General features: G+C 33.5%; 1 protein-coding gene across 1 annotated transcript in view; it reads right to left on the reverse strand.

The window, feature by feature from the left end:
- Positions 1-23,926, reverse strand: part of LOC121727998 — a 146,980-nt gene that overhangs the window by 80,453 nt on the left and 42,601 nt on the right. The window lies entirely within an intron of this gene.

Raw genomic sequence — 23,926 nt, forward strand, 5'->3', positions numbered from 1 at the left:
AAACTATTCAGATTAGAAAAAAATTATAAGGAAAACTTCAATATAATTTTTGAAGACCTATCCATAGATACCTCACACGCATAGGTTACATGAAATTTTTTTTGTGTTTCAGTTGTACCTATGGGGTTTACCTATTAATAATTTTTCCATTTTTATATTAAACTCTTAATGCGGTTTATACTTGGTAAGTAGATGTAATTACATCTACTTACCAAGTTCCAATAGTATAGCTCTTAGAGTTTCGGAGAAAAGTGGCTGTGACATACGGACGGACAGACAGACAGACAGACATGACGAATCTATAAGGGTTCCGTTTTTTGCCATTTGTCTGCGGAACCCTAAAACCCTTTTTAGGGTTCCGCAGACAAATCACACATGAATAGACTTTTATCTATTTATTTATTTGTTATACAATAAAGGTAAGGGTTATTTCTGGGGGCACAGCAGTGCCTCAGCCAAGCGTTTTACTTATAACTTTACATGATGATATAGGCTCTACAAACACAATATATCGTAACGAAGAGACGACATTACGATCAGGAATCAATTAAGCGGTACTCGTACAACATACATCGCTGTAAATCAATATATCACATTGTTCCGGAGAATTATCTAAAATGTTTTTGACATTGCTAATCTTTTATCTACCAAATCCATAAACTAGCCAGCAAAATCGTATTGTAATTTCGTTGTTACATACCAATATACGAATAATAAAATGCCAACGAAATTTACGAATATCATTTAACATAATAACACGCGAGCGAAAAACTTTGGACCTCTTTTTTGGAAAAATGCGAAAACGACGAAATCGCACAGAGATTGTTTATATATATAATAATATATAATATAATATCTATGGACGCTTCACACCACGTCAGTCTGGCCCCGTGCTAAGTACCTAAAGGACTTGTGTTACAGGTACCAGACAAGGAGATGAAGGAGTGCATCGAGCCAATATTAATTTAAAATTAAGCTTTTTTCTTACATTTTTTTAAATAAATAAATCATTACACGCACTACAATGTGCACACTACCTTTTTTAATGACACGAATTTAGTCTTTGGATTATTTTGACGTCTGCCATCAAATTGACAATGAATAGATTTTTTTATTGAATCTCAAACACTGTTATCTAATATTTATTCCATTAATAATTATCTGTGACACTGACAACGGTGACCATGTTGTCGACTTTGTTTTAAATATCACTTCAATAAATATCATCTTGAAACTTGTAATTTAAATTATTTTTGGTCGAATTTCGACCACTGGGCGACCTCTAGTTACTTTATATTGCTAACAACCTTGTATCACCACTCACCACACACTTTTCTTGCTTTGGACAATGGTTCACGCTTGATGGACAATGGACATCCTAGCTTTGGAAGAGACACTTGACGGACGAGGACGAAAAATTTTATAGTTTATTAATTTATTACTTTATCGTTGTTATGAAGGTACACGTGATGTTATTTAATTAATAGTATTTTAATAAAAATAAATATCGACTACAAAACTTTACGTAATTGAGAATTAAAATTGCTTCATCTCAAAAACTACTGAACCGATTTTAATAAAACTTGTAGTGTTCCCTAAGTTGAACAATACCTAGTAGAAAAAAATTTTTACTTAAATCAGACTTGTTGTTCCGGAGATATGCGAACACAAACATAAAAACATACATACATACATAACATACATGTACATACATACATACACTTTTGAAATTTGGCACATTTGTTCAGACACTGAAATAGACTAACATAAATAAAAACTGGGCAGTTCTGGAAATATTACATACACAAGCGTCGAATTGATAACTTCCTTTTTTTGAAGTCGGTTAAAAATGTAATATTTTTACACAAAACTCAATGTTTTATGTAAAAAATTGCAAAGAAAAATTATTGGATAACAATTTGTAGAGTTAGGTATACCCGGGACGTCCGTCGTCCAGTGCACAGCAAACTTGTGTTAACAGATGTCCAGCCTACTTCCCCAATGTTAACAACTTGATAAAACTGGTTAGTAGTTTTACCAAGTCACTTCATGTGTATTAAAGTAAGTCGAGCTTACTCGTATTTAACTGATGTACTCGTAAATCCAGACTTTAATATTTAATGCGAATCTTTCTCTGTCTGTCTCTTCAAACTTAAAACACAGAAACTGCTGTCTTTTTTGGTCCTAGAGACAAGTGTCAAAACGCCAACAAAATGTATGGGATATGACATTAATATTCGCTAGCAAAGCGATGACTTATGTCAAATCGCATACATTTTGTTGGCGTTTACGATAATCGCTTGCCACTTGTCTACTAGGGTTAGTATGGAGATAGTCTGCGTACCGGTTAATATCGAAGGCTTTCCAGCAAACCAGCTGATCCAAATCAGTTCAGCGGCATGTTTATGCAGAGAAGAGACAGATAACAAACAGCTGACAGATACGAATAAAATCTTGATTATTATTATTATAATAGATTTTATTCCAGCGAAAACCAAATCGCTTACTAGCAATTTGGTTTTATAGTACCATGTTAACGTTACCAAGTTAACATGGTTAAATAATTATAATCTATGTATTATAATAATATAATAGAAATTGAGGTATAATATTATATTTCCTACTTTAGTCGAAACCAGTAGACCTGTGCATGAATTGAATAATATTATTACACCTATGCAAACATACTCTCGACATTCAAAGGCACATAAATTATTAGCAGTCGTAACTACTAAGATTGTTTGCTTTGTAAATTTATAAACGCACCTATAAAAACACCGTATTCGTCGTAAAATTAATTTCATAATAAATCAAAATTTAAGTTATTATGAATTTCTGTGCGTATCAAAATAAGTCAAATTAGATTCATTTTCGCGTGAAATTCATAATTGTGTTCTCGGGCCCGTTTAATTGCTTTCTCTTTATTGTGTTAAGCTAAAATGTTATCTTCTCTTTATTGTGTTAAGGTTAAAGCTTGTCTTCGTAGTAATGATCCAAGCTTCTTGTGGCAATTGCTTAGTCCGGATACATTGCAGACTCCTTTAGCCTTAGTGTGAGAGCTACGCATTTGTGGAATGATCTTCCACGTGACATCTGTGACTTGAGTTCACTTGATATAATTTTTAAATCGAATCTACATCGACATCTTTGGAACAAAGTCACACGCTAAATAATAATATTATTTTTAATATTATAATTAGTAATATATTAAGTAGTTAAATTGTTTTTGTGTAATAAGTAATATATTATATTCGTAATACATATTAGTTAAGCTTATTATTATTATTAATTAAGGAATTAATAATAATAATAGGCTTAATTAAGATGTATTACGAATATAATATATTTATATATTTTCATGTAAGTATATTATATTAAAATATTATAATACAGTTTATATTTATTTCTAATGTTATCCGTAGTATACTCCGAGCCTAAACAATCATCTCAATGTATACATAATATTTCAAGTAATCCATATTTTATGACTTATAATTTACCCCAGCTATTTATTTTCTTGAACTCTTTGTCTTGCAGGATTGCCTGGATCGCACAAAAAGTCTGTAGTCTGCGATCTAACATAAAGTGTTATTAATCTATGTATCTAAAATCAGCTTTATTCTATTTATAATAGCTTTATTCTATTGTGCTTGTCATAATTTACATACAATTTTGTAGCTTATTTTCGATGGTCTCGGGTAATCTTAAGGCAGTTACTCATGTAATGGAAATGCGTCTAAGAAATGACGTTATTTGTTTGCACATACTTTTTTTTGTTACATTTTTCTGTTGCTTCAGCCACACCAAAGATTCACACTTTAACCGAGGCACAAAGTTTTAAATTATATTATTTATTTATTTTTTAATGAAATAAGGGGGCAAACGAGCAAACGGGTCACCTGATGGAAAGCAACTACCATCGCCCATGGACACTCGCAGCATAAGAAGAGCTGCAGGTACGTTGCCGGCCTTTTAAGTGGGAATAGGGTAATAGGGGACGTGAGGGATGGGAAGGGAATAGGGGAGGGTAGGGAAGGGAATAGGGTAGGGGATTGGGCCTCTGGTAAACTCACTCACTCTGCGAAACACAGCGCAAGCGCTGTTTCACGCCGGTTTTCTGTGAGAACGTGGTATTTCTCCGGCCGAGCCGGCCCATTCGTGCCGAAGCATGGCTCTCCCACGTATAAATTATGTGAAAATTTTTACAAAATTTTTGTTTTTTGTTGACAAGATCTTTGTCTGTCATGTCACTTTTACAACATCTCAGACAAAGTCAATCAGTTACGTAAAATTCTGTGCCTTTTATTTTGATATACCCACATAAGAAGAATCTACCTAATACCTCATAAGAAGAATAAACCGAATCTCAGTGTTGACAAGCGGTTAACCGCGTCATTATGCGGGTCACACACGTCGTTGATTGTATGTCGCAGTAAGTAGGCACGTGACTGACTCGATACAGACCCCATAAAATCCAATCATACCATAATTTATACGATATCGCCCCGCAGATAACATTTTCAATAGCTGACTATCAAATTAAGCACAATCACGGAACCCAGTGTTAGAGCAAACAACTGTATAATATTAACTTAGCTTTGTAACCGGGACACAAATATCAATAATTTGAAGTTCCCAGTGATTTGATTTCGCGTCTCACAAAGAGAATTTGAATTACAGAATTAATTTGTTTGTACTAGAGTTGAATATCTAGGAATCATGGAGGTGAACGACACTCTGATTGCGACTGATATAATACCAGGAAATATTCAAACGAAGTATTATCAGATACTTTTAATTTATGTTTAAAAGTGACAAGACAGACAGAGATAGCAGATCTCGAAGAGTTATACGCTCCGTACATATTTTTTAATTGTATATGGTAAAGCAACTTTAATTAAATGACTAGTTTGGAAGAAAAAGGGCCTTACCCTTTTGCATCCGATACTTTTATTTTAATTTTTGGTGACATAATATACTTAGTAGAGAAAAAAATGTTTTATTGGAAATTGGAAAAAAAATGATTTTGATAGCCAATTTGTTGATGCCATAGATCATAACATCAAAGGATCGGACACCGCGGTGTCGGGACACATTGTATAAATGCCAAACATACGTTGTGTTTTCTTTATACAGGGTGTAACAAAAATAAGTGATAATACTTTAGGGTGTGTACGTGTTCCTTGTGGAGAGTTCACTGTGAAAGTAGCAGCGCTGAAAAACTATTTTTTTTTTCCACTTTTGTATGGGGAAACTCGTGACCCTCGGGCGCTTGCCTATACAAAAGTGAAAAAAAATTTCGTCTTCCAGCGCTGCTACTTTCACAGTGAACTCTCTACAAGGAACACGTACACACCCTAAAGTATTATCACTTATTTTTGTTACACACTGTATATTCATCGAGGGTCTATGGTCGGAAAATAATAAGAATATTATTTGCTCATACAAAATACATCGAGTATTCATAACCTGAGTGCTTATCTGTGTCTGTATGGAATAGATAAATAAAGGAAAGTGGAATTATAATAATATTGCTGGTTACTAACTATATTAAGCTTTGGCTACAATTGTGAGTGTGTACCAGAGTGAATAAAGGGTGTAACAAAACTAAGTGATAATACTTTAGGGTATGTACCCGTACGTGTTCTCTATCTCTATATAGCATGACTGGTGAGACATGTTCAATAATTAAGGAGAGTACTCGGTACTCGATTCTTATTATAATTATGTAATAAAATTAGGTACTTAATTTTTGACCCCCTTTAACTAAATAAATCATGGACATAAGTAAATTACTATCCTCCCGCACGCAGTTTCCATGCGTTGGGTAAATAATTACTTATTTAACTTTAAGCTATATTTACTCATTTGATCAATTATTGATAGTATTGGGACGAAGTTCCTTATTGCGCGTTCGCCGTAAATCTGAAGGCTAGACAAAACGATATTTGAGCTTGATTTGAACTCGACACTTTTTTATTAGCACCTGCTTGTTAAGGGCAGAGGGCGTTGATAGTAAGTATTCCTGTTCATCAACAAGATTTTTTTAAATAAACAATCAATAGTATAGTAAAAATCAAAAAGTTTATGTCACTTTTTTATTTTTACTATACTATAATTGATTAGTATTATGCAGCCTTAACAGTTACATATTATACTAGTTGATGCGTGGGCGTAACTCCGTTACGCGGAAATTCGTTTATCGCATTAGAACCGTACTATTATATGGGATCAAAAATATCTTATGTTCTTTCACGGGACTCATTGTATCTGCATACTAAATTACATCAAAATCGATCCAGCGGTTTCAGCGTGAGGAGGTAACAGATAGACAAAATTTCGTGTTACAATATGAGTATGGATTTCATGCTCTCAAAAACTTAGCCAAATGCCAACTTTACTTGCTGATAAGTATAGGGGTAACTTATGAGAGTTTGCTATTTTACAAATCAAAGTACCAGACGGCCATTCGATAGCTGATTTACTGTCTAGACTCTAGGCAATTGATGAAAACTTAAGGGTCAATTCAGACGCGTTGCTGGTGTGAGATCATGCATTTCTAAAGTATTGAATTGACAGACTTGCATGACGTCTCACGCCCTACGAGACAATATGTTGTGCAAGTTACATTGAAATCTGTCAATTCCATATTATATAATTTAGAAATGCATCTCATGGCATGCGTGGTTGCGGTTTGAATTGGCCCTACACGACCATAGACATAATACCAAATGCCTAACAAAAGAAGACTGTTCCAGCCAGTATGTAAAAACTAAGCGAACTACATTTTAAATGTCTGAATTAAGCTCACCCCGGGGCTCCGTGAATGAGTCTCACCTCATTTCCTTTCGCCGGAGTATTTCAAACTTGCTGGATACTACTTTTCAAATAAACTACTCTATAAACATTTCATATTTGATTTCCGAGTTTGTTTTTAACACCGCATTCAAGTTGAAATGTTTTATATCAATACATCTCATTGAGATTAGATCTGTAGGTGTACATACTTAGGCTCGATTTAAGGACGTCTTGATAATTTGGCTGTAGCGATTTTCCTCAGCTATGACTAATGCTAAGAAATTAAAGTTCATTGTCAGTATTCATCATGTCTTTGTCTTTGAATCGCCCATAGCATAGCACGATTGGTCAACTTTTATAACACATCAAAAATACCTCTGTAAAAAAAGGGATTCCTATTTTGCCAACAGAGGAGAGTGATTTAGGCTTCCAAAATGTGTATTTAGATTGGTTCAAGCATACACTTTAATTTACCCATAGATTATATAAAATCTAGTGATGGTTTTTAAATTACGCGACAAAAACCATTTTGTCGCTACGCCCTTTCCATTTTTTTGCTGTTCCATTGCTTGTTTTCTGCCGGCCCGGCCTCTCATAGAAATTAAACATATAGCCCATTAAATAATTTTACACTTTCCTTGCACTTATTCCACTTTATTTTAATATATTACAAAATTGTTAAATACACGACCGGTTTCGAAAAAATCATCATCAGGTGTACTGCAGGTAATTTTAAATTTTTAAAAAAATTGTAAACAAAAAATGGGTTGTCAGCATCACAAAATTTTTCTACCATTCAGTAAAAATTTTATACCATAAACAATATTTTCTACCAAAAATCACAAATTAAATTTTAAATGTATACCTATAACATTGATAAACTAAAAACAATAATTACATTAAAAATATCAGCAAATCAATTAAATGACATATAACCATAATTAATAATACAATAATAATAACAATTCATAAAAATACGTCAATCTTTAAATAAGTCAATAATGTCACAAAATAATAAATTGATAAAAAACATGTCAAAGTAATGCCAATGTCAGTTTATAAAATCTCTAATAACTAAATTAATTAATGTCAAATGTAAAATAATGTCCTAAAATAAATTTTAAATGTCCTGTAATAGTACCGAATTTGAGAGGCATGTCTGATCATTTAAAAGGTTCCCATATTTCTTGTGTTTGTTTATTTCCAGTGCTTCTAATGCATCCATCTTCCTGCTTTTCGGCAATACATGTAGATATTCGATGTTTTTATCGGGATCGAAGTGATGTCCATTGATATTTAAGTGTTCGGCAAATGTGGATCTATCCGTTTTCTTCTTCCATGCTGTTAGATGTTCTTTGATTCTTGTTTTAAATTTTCTACCTGTTTGGCCTATATATACTCCACTACATGTATCGCAGGTAAGTTTGTCTATACCACTGCTGTCCGTGATATTATATTTGTCTTTATTGTTACACAATAAATTCTTAAGGGAACCTGTGGTGTACAACGCTACCTTTGTATCTTTGTTTTGCAGAATTCTCTGAAATCTGTAGGATAATGGACCAATGTAAGGAATTTTTACCCATGTTTTTACTGTTTTTTCTTTTTCTTCTCTATGGTTATACAGCATTTTTTCTATAATTCTTTTCTTAGCTCTCTTTAACATTCTGTCGATCAATCCTCTTTTGTAACCGTTATTTTCAGCAATGTGCTTGATGGTATTTAGCTTCACCCTAAAATCTCTTGTATCCAGAGGTACCTTTAGCAGCCATAAAGTGGAATAAGTGCAAGGAAAGTGTATAATTATTTAATTGAAGATAAAAACACCAAGAAGTGACAGTACATTCAATATCATATCATATAGATCATGTCATAAAGTGGCATTATGCCATGAAAGCCATCTTAATGTAGAAATAGATCGTTATGTTTGTGTAATGTTTGTGAATGAGTAATGATATGTGTGTTTGAATAAGATATTATATTATATGTACCATGTCACGTACACGTATGAGATAATAGACAGCCACTGATCCCCATTATACAAGTACGCTGGACTTATGATACCCACCTGCTTTTTGTGCCTATTTGAAGCGGAATCAGCGCCCCCAATGCGAGGGAAGAGAAGTAAATCTGACGTAACTTGCAAATGGCCGCTTAATCGTTATTGTTTGTCATCACTAGTATTAGTTCCAAGTACTCTCACTACTGCTATCAGCGCCAATATGGCGACTTTCAAACGACATTTTTACGTCAGATTTAGTTGTCGTCCCTCGCATTGGGGGCGCTGATTCCGCTTCAAATAGGCACAAAAGATAGTTGTCATTTCAAAGGGCGTCCAAAGTCCAGCGTACTTGTATAATGGAGGTCAGTGAACACAGCACATAATAACATAACGCAATATCTAATCTTAATCATCGCTTTAAGCATCTCGTATTACTAGATGACCCGGTGAACTTCGCATTACTTTTTTTCCTAATTTAAACCATCCATTTACTTTCGCGACTACTTCAAGACTAAAACTAGTCTAATCGGCTCAGCCGTTCTCGATAGAGCCTAACAAAATCGAAAGTTCATTTTTATTTATATTTATAGATTAAAATAATACAGTGATTTATTAAAAAAATTGTTTGAGGTTGCGTTTCCACTGGGGTTGCGTTGCGGGGAAAGTGTTTTAAAGATATAATAAATATCGACACAAGCCTTGAAATATAAAGAAAAAAATATATAACAGAATCGCTGCGCTGAGCGAGGTCAGGCAAATAAGCGATTATACTGGTTCTCAATAGTATAATATTCCTAACAACACAAATTATGAATAATTTTTTATACATTTTGTAGTTCCATACACTGTATACAGAATTGCACACAATGTTAATAATTTAAAGTAAATTGCAGTAGACGATAAAACTTCTTTCATAGACTTTTTAATGATCATAAAACTGTTGATAGTATTCACTCAAAAATTTCTACCACTACCTAAAAGCTAAAACACGTAGAGCAGCCAAGTATTTAATATATTGCAGAGGTCAGAAACAGTTTACTGATGGTGCGCCGGCATCCGTATCTCATTTCCTACTCAACGTCTCACAACAGGTGTACCCAACATTTCCAGGATGTCGGAAGAAGACGCTATTGCAGATGTTTTAAACATTTTTCTGTTTATTGTGAATGCAGTGTTAATTTTAATAAAATGTACCTAATGCCTTTACACGTTGGCACATATAATAAAAAAATATAGACGCCTACGAAACTGGTAGAGGGGCATATTTGTCATGATCGTCAATTGTGCCGTGTGCGTATAAGCTGATGCAATCATGGTTATAATTAATTCATAAGCCACTTTAAATAGGGGTCTTAACGTGACATACACTTTCAAAAAGTACATTATTAAAATCACGCTTACATTCTTTTTATTTACTTCTTAAATAATATTATTATACTTCTGCACTTAATTATAATACATTCAAAGAACTTAAACAGTCAACAAAAACATCTACATAATATTTCAAATTTGAGTTCTTACTTAAATATTATAACTTAAATTTTCGAGCTATAACAGGAGTTTATAACTATAAAATAAACCACAAAAATGTTTCAACTGTACATTATATTAGGTGTAAGCTACTAAATATTAACATAATATACATATTAAACTGCTATTACTCGGGGCTATATGGTTCTAAAAGGTTATTATTAAGATGATCGATGTATGTCCTTGCCTTCAAGGACTTAATAAGGAGCATGAGTCGGCGCTTCGGTGTAATTAAACGAGTGAAGTTCGAATGCGTGCCGATTATTGTATTTCGATCACGTACCGAAAATTTTTCGATCACTCGTCGAAAACTTTTTAATTATGCTTCGCTTAAATACGTAATAATTATTATGTTTTAAAGCTGCGCGTGCTGCGCTGGACGTATACGTAATTATTATGTTATATTAAAATAATAATGGTTATTCTGAGAACATTATACTTTTTTGGGATTATTAGTAACTAGCTGTTTGACCAAGCTTTGCTCGGTATCCGATGTAAATGACATTTTTTAGAAATGATTCCTAGCGAGGTCGATTTATCGCCCTCGAAACCCCCTATATACTAAATTTCATGAAAATCGTTGGAGCCGATTCAAAGATTCCAATTATCTATATATATATACAAGAATTGCTCGTTTAAAGATATAAGATAAATCAATATTTACTAGTTGACACCTACAAATTCATTGCGCCAAAATTCGTCTATCGCAAGGGAAACATTTTTTTTTTTCGGAATAAAAAGTATCGTATGTCCATTCCTGGGATTCAAAGTGTCTCTTTACCAAATTCTACTAAATTCGTCTAGCGATTTGGGCGCGAACATATTATTATAACAGATGGATAGACAAACAGACATTAAAATTACTGGGATTAGTCCAGAGCCCTAATAACAATCATGCAAAAGATTCATGTCTGATTAGTAGTATTTTTTTAATAAGTATGTGAGTATAATGTTAAGCATTTAATTTGTAGGGTAATCATATTATTTTTCTTCGTTTTTAGAAAGAGTTCTCAAATCCGTCAAAAGAATACCATTATGTTATTGGATAGATCTGACTGGATGGATTATTGAATAAATTTATAAAGTACTAGAGTTCCTAAGCTTATGCAATTAAGTTATTAAAATCCATCGTAAAATACTACTAGTACATTAACTTAGGAATTTATCATTATTACGTGGGATCTACTACCCCCGAACCCCTAATGGGCGAATAAATCGGGGTGATTAAGGAATGAATACAAAATTCCCCCGAAAATCCTTAATTCATTTGTTAATGAAGCGGTTTATCGCCGTAATTGAGCTTCCGATATGTTGCGCTAAAAGTGATGTAACTTTGAAGTACAGGTAAAGTCTGAGTTGGATGTGCGAATAGTTTCAAAGAAAGTAGGAACAAAATATTTCTCTATGGCTAAATCTTTTAAAGATGAAATAGTTAGAACACTGAAGAAGTAGACAGACAGATATTTTTACACGAACGTTATTTGGGCTCGATTCTGTGGTAAAAATAGAAATTATCATTAAAGTTAATCAAGCTTTTATTTATTTTTTATAAAATTTATGTTCTCTTCACGTTTTTTCATTGCAACATAAACGAGATCTTAAGAAATAACCTGCCATGTTACCGTTGAAAAAATAAAAATGGCTAGGTGTTTATGACTAAATATAATTTTATTTTACATACGCAAAGGACAAAATTCTCATAAAATTTTGTGGGATATAAAATGACAATTTAGATGCTTTTTTTAACGTTGCTGTTAAAAAAAAGCATCTAAATTTTCATTTTGTAATTTTGTTATATTACTAGAGATCGCTCAATGGTTGAAATTCGACCTTAGTTACAACGACATTAGGACTACTACGTTTAAATTGTAAAAAAATATTGACTTTATCATATTTTTTTTCAACTCTTGTCTCTGGGACTCAGCTGATTTTAGACTGGCCGTGTAAGCATTGTCTAATAGTATCTAAGATTCAATATAAAAACTATAATCCATTTTCAATTTGTCACCTTGTTGTCAACAGACTTCAGTCATAAATAAAAAAGTATAATTCGTATGTATAGGCTTTTCACTCAAAAATCTGTCATTTTCCCTAGTGTGTGTTTTGTAGTGTGTGTAATGTTTTATTTGTTAAAAAAATGTATGATAAAAGCATTATTTCAAAATAATATTAGCTCGATGCACTCCTTCACCATATAAACTATAATTTTGCAAAATTTCATTCACCTACGTTTCCCCATTTTTCGTCAAAAGGGATACAAAGTTTTTGTCTTACGTATTAATATAAAGATGCTTTATTTAAAAATATAAAAAAATATTATGGCTAAAATTAATAAAGTATATTAATTTTAAATTTCTTAATATAATGCAGTAAGTAGGAAAATATACGTTCCAAGTAATATTCAAGCGGCCAGCCCCAACAGAATAGACGGCGAAATCCCATTTCTTCGAGAAGTAATTTTTCTATTTTTGCGACGTAATAACATTTCTTAGAGCCTCATACATTTATTTAGAATTAATACAGAGTTTTTCTTTCGTACAATTACTTTTTAACTAATTGTGTTATTGTAGTGGTTAAGAATGAATTCCCAGTACCCATGAGTATGTTTGTTTTTAATATGGACTATGCATAATAATTATTGTCAAGCGTGGTTCAACTGCTCGCCAGTTTAGGGAAAGCTGGAAACGAAAATAATTGACGACATGAGTGAATAAAGTGTACCCACTTACCTTACATACTTACCAGTAACAATTAAAAAAACTGTCGTTTTTTCCATAAGTGAAGGCTTTAGGAACGGAAAAATGATTTGGAATAAAAAAATGTGATGAATTAAGAGAGTTACAAGGTTTGTTTAAATTATAAGAGAAAAATGAGTTATTGCTTTTATGTAAAAAAAAAATAGTTAGCCTCTTCGTCTATAACTCCTGTCTTTAATTAATTTCCAGATTGTCTGACATATGACAGAGTAGACAGAAATAAGAAGTATTTCGACTTCAAACAAACGGGCGAATATACGGGTTGGACACTAATGTCATTTTCAACATGTTTCACAATGCTTAGTATGTTTAGTAACGCATTAGTACTGCGCACGCCGGCCGATATGACATACTACGTCAAACGTATCGAGATCTCTTCTGAGTCGACCTACTCGTTAGTTCTAACTTCTATGAGCGGCGTATCAATACGCTACGAATACGTAGCGTATTGATACGCCGTAGGCGGCTCGTAGCGCAATGCTACGGAGCTGAGCCGCGCTCATTTCTTCCCAGTCTTTTCTATAATATTATAAATAACTAGATGCCCGTCCCGGCTTCGCTCGGTTGGACATATGAAAGTAATCTATAGGAATGGAAACAAATCTTGAAAACAATATGATTTATTTGGATAAGGATTTAAACAGAAGTATGAATTAAATGGTCTAACTTTAGTCCATATTTTCATATTTTTTTAAATGTTTAAAGTGTTTATTGTGACATAACGATAAAAGTTGAACATATTACAGTATCGCGAAGTTTTTTGTAGATATTGATATGTTCTAATATTGTACAACATACTTTTGTTCTATCGACAATAGTTTCAGCAGCGCATGCGACGAAAGACATTTTAGAGCACTTTTTTTACATCTCGGATTACGCTGGTTAAGTTTTAGTAAGGATACCTGATCTTTTCTAGCAATAAAATATATATTATATCCTATGTCACTCAAGATGAATGTAGCTTTCTAATTATTGTGAAAGAACATTTGAAATCGACTTAGTAGTTTTTGAATATATTCATTTCAAACATACACACAACAATACAAATCTTTCCTCTTTATAATAGTAGTGAATTAAATTTATATCTCCTCTTTATAATAATATTAATAGTAAATTGTTTGAATTGTTTCGAGCCGTAAATACGTTCAATTTATGTTACGGTACCTAAAAAGATATTATGTGACTATAGTCCTGTTTAAAAATATAATAATTTTAGAGTAAAATAAAGTACATATATTTACTTAATAATTTTATTTTAAAGCAAAAAATAAAACAGTCTCTTATTACCTTTAAAGTTGAAATAAGATGCTTAAATATTTATAAACCATTATAGTTACATACCAATAAACGTAAAATATATTTGGCGGTTCAGAACATTCGTTCCAAATAACATAAAACAAAGATTTTCCCTTCTGTTTATTCAAAGACGAATCTTAAGTAAACAAGATGGCCGTAAGTAAATTACAAATAAATTTGATTCTATCGAGATCTTTGAAGTATACATTTTTCTAACGAAACAATAACAATTTAGGAGAAGAAAACGTACTTACATAATAAGCTGTCTCGAGAAACGCTTTTATTTTTAATTTGAATTTTTAATTTTAAAGTTTTAATTTGAATTTAATTTCCGTACAAAATAAAACAATCATAAAAGTTAACAGATTAGACCGTATGACTTGTTTATAGGATGTAGCAAAACAGTGACAATAACCTAACGTGTGTGATATGTGTGATAATATTATGTCCCTTTAAGTAGCAGTGCTGAAAAAACTTTGTATGCCTGAGCATCATGATTTGCTCATACAAAATAAACAACCCTCCCGGCAGTCGGGTAAAAAAAGTTACTCTTTCAGCGCCGCTATTTTCACAGTGAACTTTATACAGGGGACTCGTACACTGCCTAGTATTATCACTTAGTTTTGTTATTTTTATATATTTGAGTCATGTAGCTTTTAAACGAATAGACAGATTTGGATTTTTTAATTGTCACTTATCGGCAAATGCCGACTGCCTGCCTAGCATACGCCAACTAGATATCTCACTCTACATGTTTTCTCGGTGTTTTATGGTTTGTCTCTTCATCTCTATTGACTCTAACATTACAAACATTCTTTCTCGCGTAGATCTATCATCGAAATAACACATTTTTATAGTTTTGTCGAGATTATGTCGAGATTTTGACATTATGAGACGAGTAGTTTTTAATTATCTTGAGAGTGAGATATCTCGTTGGCGTATGCTAGGCAGGCTGAACTGGACTGGACGTCAAAGAAAGAGTCTGCTGTCATGTATCACACGTCTCTTTTTACCACGCAGTGTAGTAACACAGAGATAGTGACATCTCGCTTGCTCGAGCCTTTGTTTCTCTATTTCGCTAGGTATACCTATTAACTTTATCGTTGCGACTTGCGCCATAATCCGTTTATTGCGCGGGAACCGCACATTTCTTGGAGAAATAAATTTTCTACTGTCCTTTTCCGGGACTCAATATGTCTGTACCAAATTTAAGCAAATTCGGTTCAGCTTTTTGTGCGTGGAAATGTAACCGACAGACAGACAGAAACATATTCTTTGTAAGAAATCAACAAGTCCTCGTTGACTACGGAACCCTAAAACAGAACCCTAATAATATGATTTTTTGTATATTGATAGGTTAATAGTTATATTATATAATTTAACAGTGACATTGTCCTATAAATATAACTGCAGTCCATATTTTAGGACCATCAAATCGAGTATTTAACCTTTCTATCTCTGTTAGCCACCACTTTCAAGAATTTTCGCAGAGAAAATTGTTGTTCGTCGTATCAAATTACTCAAGAAAAATAAGTTTGATAATAATCAAGTAAAAAAAAAAACGTTCTAGGGAACCGGTACTAGAATGTCCACGTGTTGTACTACCGGTTTGGAAACGAATGCACTACATCACTCATAAACATAGACGATAAGAAAACGATATTGAAATTATGATAATGTCTCTCTATTACATTACGTACGGCATTTTCCCATCTTATCTGAGAAAAGCCATACAATAGAAATAATATAGGAAATTGGAAAAGTTACGCCATATTGGTAAAATAATATAATTTTCCAAAAATAACAATCCAGGGTAACTTTTTATTACTTTCTCTTTTTATTGTTTTCGTTATGGCTCAATATTGTTATAAAATAGCACCAACTTAAACACTAAAACATTCATTAAACTATATTATTATTTATTAGTCTTATTTGTTTAATTCTTCTTCCAAAATTAAGGCAATTTTTTTCAGCCTACCGGCAAAATCGGGTCGATATCTATATATATATATAAAACTCAAAGGTGACTGACTGACATAATAATAATAATAATAATAGCTCCCACACTGGTTTCGGTGACGGTGGCCGGTATCATTGAAACTAGGCCAGCTACGCAGGAGTCATTTTATAGTGCCCAGGTGTGTGCGCAGTACACAAGAGCACTCTCTATTCCTTTACTCTCATAACCCAGTGGGACGGCAGACCGACACGACCGGCGAGAGATCAGGCGCAGGACCGACTTTTTACATGCCCATCCGACGCATGGATCATCTTACTTGTCAGACAATCAGGTGATCAGCCTGCATTGTCCTAACCAAACTTGGAAATAATATGTTTCCAACGCGGGAATCGAACCCACGACCTCCGAGTCAAGAGCCGCGCTCTGTACCACTAGACTACGGAGGCGTATCTGACCGACTGACATGGTGATCTAACAACGCACAGCCCAAACCACTGGACCGATCGGGCTGAAATTTGGCATGCAGGTAGATGTTATGACGTAAGCTAGCGGATACCTAGAAAGGAATTTGATCAATTCCACCCCCAAGGGGTTAAAATAGGGGATGAAAGTTTGTATATAATAATACTTCTTAACGCGAGTGAAGCCGCGGGCAAAAGCTCGTTTAATATAACTTCTAATTCAACCTAAGAAAACTGAAATTTGTATTTATAAACTTTCTAATTATTATTCTCAAAAAGACAGTAATGCATTTTGAGAATAATTAAGACCTTTAATATAAACCGAATAAAGATTGTATTCATTGTTTGTCTTCCAGTCGTCTATGGGTCTTCTTGTACATTGCATAATATTTGTTTCTATACTGTACCTATATATGAAAAACATTTGGTTTCTTCCCAAATTGTTAATTATCCAGAATTTAGCACGTGTTAAACCACCAAAAGCGAGTTAACCATAAAATTTTGAGGAAGCATCTCTAAGTTAATGTTTGTTCAGCGTCTTATAACCGAGACCCATTAAAAGATTTATGTCTCGAGTACACATTAAAACGAGAGTTTTGGTGTAATATTCCGCTGTTTAAAGTCATTTTAGTATTATGTTTCAAAGCTGTAAACGAATGTTAATCTCGCATCGCATTTTATATGCAGATTAAAATTGCGAATCCTGAAAGAAAACACGGATTAAGTCGCATAATAAATTGCAGAATCCAGACGTAAGCTGGAATTGTGTAATAATGAGCCTTTTACAGATGTACTTTACTGAATATTTAGTAAGTAAACAGAATAACCTAAAAACATTGTGCTTATTACAATATTTAAGCTATTCTGACAAATCTTATAAATATACAGAAGACACGCGTAGTAAGTACTACTTGCTTTCTAGTTTTTAGGGTTCCGTACCCAAAGGGTAAAAGCGGGACCCTATTACTGAGACTTCAATGTCTGTCCGTCTGTCTCCAGGATGTATCTTAAAAACCGCTATAGCTGTCTAGCTATAGCGGTTTTTGAGATAGACTTCTGCAATTTTCACAGATTATGTATTTCTGTTGCCGCCATGACAACAAATACTAAAAAATAAAAATTTTAACGAGGGTTCCCATACAACAAATGTATTTTTTTGGTCGTTTTTGCTCCTAATCAATAAAGGCAACGAGTGCCTACTTGAAATTTTCACTAAATCCTTAATTTTATTCGTACTTTAATAACTAATAATAAAATAAACATAAAAAATTATTTAAACAATTTTTGCCTACTTTCGCTCTATAGCGGTACGGTTCGTGCGCTAGTCCGACTCGCACTTGGCCGATTATCTATTCTGTTGTAAAAACATCACTAAGCTGCTGCTGAACCAAATTAGTGAAATTTTAATAATGTTTAATAAAATCACTTTGAGTCCAGGGACTAGGATGAATTTTTCATCTAGAAAAAAATATGTACAATTCCAACTCCAAAACACATAAGCACATTGAGGATGCGGGAAACGTGTTTCGTAAAAACATGTCCTCCGCAATTTCACGATATGTTTGGCCAGGCCTTTGTGCACAGATAAATGATTTGTTTTTCGTTAGTTCGTTTAATCCGTCCGGATTGATGGACCATTAGGGGTATTCGCGATCGTAACTTACGAGCCTTATTTGGGTTTGAAGTATAATTTATCGTCTTCAATTCTATCCGTAAAGAAGGAAAGGTTAAGCAATAAATATGGCGCAGCTGTGTTACGGACATAAGCGGGAATTAGGTAACAAAGGAGGCGATTTGTGATCGTTCCAGCGACTCGGTGTGGCAACAAAAATTTAGGATATCGCAAATTACTTTCTTTTGTGTATCACTTGCTTTCATTATTGCGTTTTACTCTTTTTAGTAGGTTACATTTTGAGTCTATATTAAAAAATATTTATATACTACAGACTGACAAGAAAGACTGGACGCTGAACAATTTTTTTTAAACCTAATCAGTAATCACTAATCACGATTGAATGGTAGTTATCTCGATTCGCATTTTACATTTTACAAAATAAAATTTATATTTAAAGGGGGCTCCCATACAACAAACGTGATTTTTTTGGCCTTTTTTGCTCGATATCAATAATGGCAGCATTTGATATTTTCACAAAGACCTTAATTTTATGTCTACTTCAATATTAAAGAATAATATTAAAATAAATAAAAAAATTGAGGGGGGATCCCAAACAAAAATACAATTTTTGGTCTATGTTTGCTCTATAACGACTCGCACTTGGCCGATTTATTTCGTTTCGCATTAATTTCACAGAAATATTTTTACATTAATTTAGTTATTAGTATTTAGTATCACCTTGAATCATTTTTTATTTAACTTCATCAGGTTTTTATACTGATTGTCAAGTGATTTAAATAGTACGAGTATGTTCACCATCTGCTGTTTTTGAACAAGCTGTTCATTTTATTGAAACAAATCGTATAAGAACTACGCATTGCTCTCTTTAGATCTCACTATCAGAAATAGCCCCTTTATATAGAGAAGGTATCAATCCTTACTCCTGATCCTCAGTTATTACAGCCATCTTTTACCGGATTTTTTACGTACCTCACTGCCACAATATATTATCTTTCTGCTAAGATATACAAGGTGTTTTAAAATTAACTAGAGTTGGCATTGAGCGGAGAGTCACCTATACGTATAATAATAAGATTATTATAATCATTTTATCTTCTTTGTGACACTTATATTTTTGGTTAAACTTTCATACTATAGCAGTAGATAATATACCTATATCTATAGTTGATTTTATTTAAAACCAAATACTTCATGGTGCGTGCGTCCATTTAGTGTGAAAGTGGCAGCGCATTTATTTTTTTTTAATTATTTTAGGGGCAAATTATTTTACTACTTAAACTTATTATACCCCGTATTACACTGGTATAATAATAATAAAAATATGTCTATGGACGCTTCACACCACGTCAGTGGCCCCGTGCTAAGTACATGAAGGACTACTTAGGCCCGATTCGACCAAACTTGAAGTTACACGAGTATAACTATCATGAGAATAATTTTACTCCTTTAATTTACTCTAGGGTATTATCGTTTGCATTTTACCAAGTTACTCAAAGAGTATGAAATAAAATGTCAATTATAGTTCACAATGACACCGACCGTGACAGTTGAACCCTGTTGTGCAACTATTCTCAGTTTAATACGAGTATTTACTCCACCAAAATAGCCCGTGTAAATATTTACTCCCGTGTAATTACCTTATTCTTGGATTAGAAGTTGGAAAAACGCAAAACCAGCTTACTCTTAGATTAGGAGACAGTTATACTCGAGTAAAATTTTACTCCAGTTTGGTCGAATCCAGGTGTTACAGGTGTTACAGGTATTAGACAACGGAAATATATTAAATAATTTTATATTTTACATAATATTATGTTTAAGATTTTTATTATATTATCATACACATATTTTTTAATGTACCTTTTAAAAAGTTTTCAAAGTACCTGGCTCATGGATGTGTACTACCCAGGTACTATCAAGGAAGTTGATTCCTATGCAAATCGGGGACCTAAGTAGTTTGGTGACGTTACGTCACACCCAGCTGACAGATCACAATTAACATTGAATTGATATATTCGACTTCCCCCAATTTCACCAACGTCTGTTAGTGTTAACAGCTTGTTAAAATGTAATGTCTTCTCTTTTATTCATAAGAAAAACGAAAGATGTAACGTGATACTAATTCGAGCGTTAACTTTAACAGTCATTGGTGAAATTGGGGCTAAAATAACGTTGGTCTGTCAATTGCATACTAATCAACTTCCTCGATGGTTCATGGTACATGACCCAGGTACATTGAAAACTTTTTGTTCCGTCGGCGGGATTCGAACCCTCGACACACTCTTAACCATTGAGCCACAGAGGACGTCAAGGTATGTTTCTAATTTTCTATTCTATTATTATTTTCTATTCATTACATTCTATTGCTAGAACTCGTCAAGCTACATCAAACTTCTAAGTGGAGGAGAAAAATTATTCCATGAATATTCCGCAGGGGTCTATTTACTCGAATCCCTATTTTTGCAACTCAAAGGACTTAATTCGTCCACGCAGAACGAATAGGGATTAGTTGACCAAACAATTTCGAAGCTATGTTCGCCATATTTCCAAAACTCATTTCACACAACGAATTATTTTTTAGTGTTTCGCTATAAATTCCTGTGTTTTTGTTTATTTTATATGTTGGAATTACTTTTATTGGAATTGATTCGATTAAAAAGTAAAGTTTGATTTTGAAATTAATATTCGATTCAATTACTCTTGTTGCTAGTTTTATATTACACGAGCTTTTGCAGGCGGCTTCGCTCGCGTTAAGAAGTATTATTATATACAAACTTTCATCCCCTATTTGAACCCTAGGGTTGGAATTTATCAAAATCCTTTCTTAGCGGATGCCTACGTCATAACATCTACCTGCATGCCAAATTTCAGCCCGATCCGTCCAGTGGTTTGGGCTGTGCGTTGATAGATCACTATGTCAATCAGTCAGTCAGTCACCTTTGAGTTTTATATATATATATATATATATATATATATATATATATATATATATATATATATATATATATATATATATATATATATATATATATATATATATAGCTATAGACAAGATGACGCCCGCAACTGCGATGCTCGAAATTTCCTTTAGCGCGTGGGAACCGTACATTTTTAAGAAAAGTAACCTTTGTCTGTTCCCGGGACTCAAAGTATCTTTATGCCAAATTTCAGCAAAAACGGTTCAGCGGTTGGATCGTGAAGCGGTAATAGAGAGACAGACCGATAACACTTTCGCATTCATAATAGTCGTATGGATTTTATATAAGTACTGAGTATCGATTCGTATTCATTACAGATGGATGACCCAATAATTCAATTGATGGATACCATTGTAAGCGAGGGCCTAGAATAAACAACTAAATTTATGTCCCCATTTGTTACTGTATTATTTCCTTGTCTTGTCACGATAGTGGCTGAAAATCGCGAAGCAAAATAATCCTGAACTACATAACAGATATCTGATTCGTGGATTCCACGTCCTGTTTCGGTTTGAGTCGACTTAGGTACACTTAAACGAAGAAGAGACTTTTTAATTGTGAATAATATTATATCAGAAAAAAAAGGTGTTTTGGCCTGTAGCGGCACTTGACGGACGTTGTTCGTAGAGTTCACATCCTGAGGATGCTCCGATGTAGGGGCGAAACGTGCGTCGAGGTGTTCAACCTGCATGGTGCTGAGGGGCCTTGCACGGATTTGCCAACATTATTGCTTGTGTAGTGGTGGTGTTTGCAGGTTCTTGTATGCGAGTGTACGCATAGGCAGTGTGGGAGGAGGGACGTGCTCTCTCATTTACTTAAAGGTGGAAGTTTATTTCGCGGAATATTGCTAAAAGTAATAACACCTAAATTTTAAGTTATGGATTTCCGCAAAGTAACGCCTGATTCCATTAACTAATATTATATCAGGCTCAAATCATATTGCTGCTCAAATCGATGATATGCTCAAGGCAAAAAAGTGACGCGTCGCGACGATACGACGCTTCGAATCTGTCCTAGTGTGAGTTAAGCCTTATTATATACAACCTTTGGTGGTATAATAACGCACTCCAGATCACTCCAGATTTAATTTTTAAAGAGATAAAAATATATTTTCCTCCTCTAAAATCTTTTCTTTCTCCCAGCGCTTCGAGTCTAGGGTAATGATATTATAGACGTCATCAGAAATGCGTTAGTTGACCAATCATTCGACTAGCCTTTTAAAAACTTGGTGTTGGTACATTCCCGCTGATGATACTTTACGATAAAATGGACACAACTAACCTTAACTCTAATTATACTAAAGTGCTCGTGTGAATTCAAATGGCAACTAATATATTCAGAACATAGTCCAGGAGTTATGAGCTAACATTTTGGCTTATCTCATATTTTTATCGGCACGAGCCACGAACAATGTCCAACTTCAGCAGTTCGGAATGTTGGAGGCTTTGCAGTTGGAATCAACGTATCGATGTTTCTGCTTTGTTTTGTTTAATTTGAGAAAGTCTGGAATTTCGTACATATTTTGGTTGTATCGAACCACACGTAGGATAAAGTACATTTTTGCTAAAAATGTTTTGAACGTTAACCTACATTATACGTATAATATGCGGAATCCTTTGTGCGCGAGTGCGACTCGCGCTTGGTCGATATTCGTTTTTTATTAACTAAACGTAATGGTTGTGACTGTAAGTTTTGACCTTAAAACGATTGTATTCGCTCTAAAAATATGAAATCATTCACGACAATCGAAAATAATTACATGATATTATTATTATAATTAATTATTTTTTTCGTTTGCCGTGAATTATTTACTTTTGACAATGAATTCAATGAGTTATTATAAGATCGATAGCCTATAAAGGTTTCAAAAACTAAGGCTGCAAAATATTTATTTCGGTTATTTAGTACAACGAATAGAATTAACATTCACTCCATTCATTGCAATTCGTACAACTACTTAATATCGGTATTAATTAAAATAAATAGACGATACCCGCATTTCCGTTGCGAAAAAATCCATTTATCACGCGGGAACCGTACATTTTCCTGGATAAAAGTATCCTATGTCCTTTTCCGGGACTCAAATTATGTTCATGCCAAATTTCAGCAAAATCGGCTCTGCGGTTTGAGCGTGAAGAGGTAACAGACAGAGAGACAGACAGACAGACAGACGGACAGACAGACACTTTCACATTTACAATATTAGTATGGATATTAGAGAACAAAAAACATTAAATCATTTAAGTTCTTATTGATTTTAGCAAAACTTCGCACAGCTGAGTAATGTGAAGTCACTTATCGTCAGTTGCTCTCAAACTTTTGCCTTTGATGTTAATTTACATAATGCCCGTCCTACAAAAATAAGATAAGCTCTCTCTGATGTACAAAAGATGTTTAAACAAAACACAATTATTTTAGAGAGGTCCATTATTTTTAAATTATCCCATTTGAGGCTAAAAGTTAATGCTAAGCGGTATCAATATTATAATAGTACTAGCTATTTAACTAGCTA

The sequence above is a fragment of the Aricia agestis genome, chromosome 6, assembly GCF_905147365.1.
Source record: "Aricia agestis chromosome 6, ilAriAges1.1, whole genome shotgun sequence".
NCBI classification, from domain to species: Eukaryota; Metazoa; Arthropoda; class Insecta; order Lepidoptera; family Lycaenidae; genus Aricia; species Aricia agestis.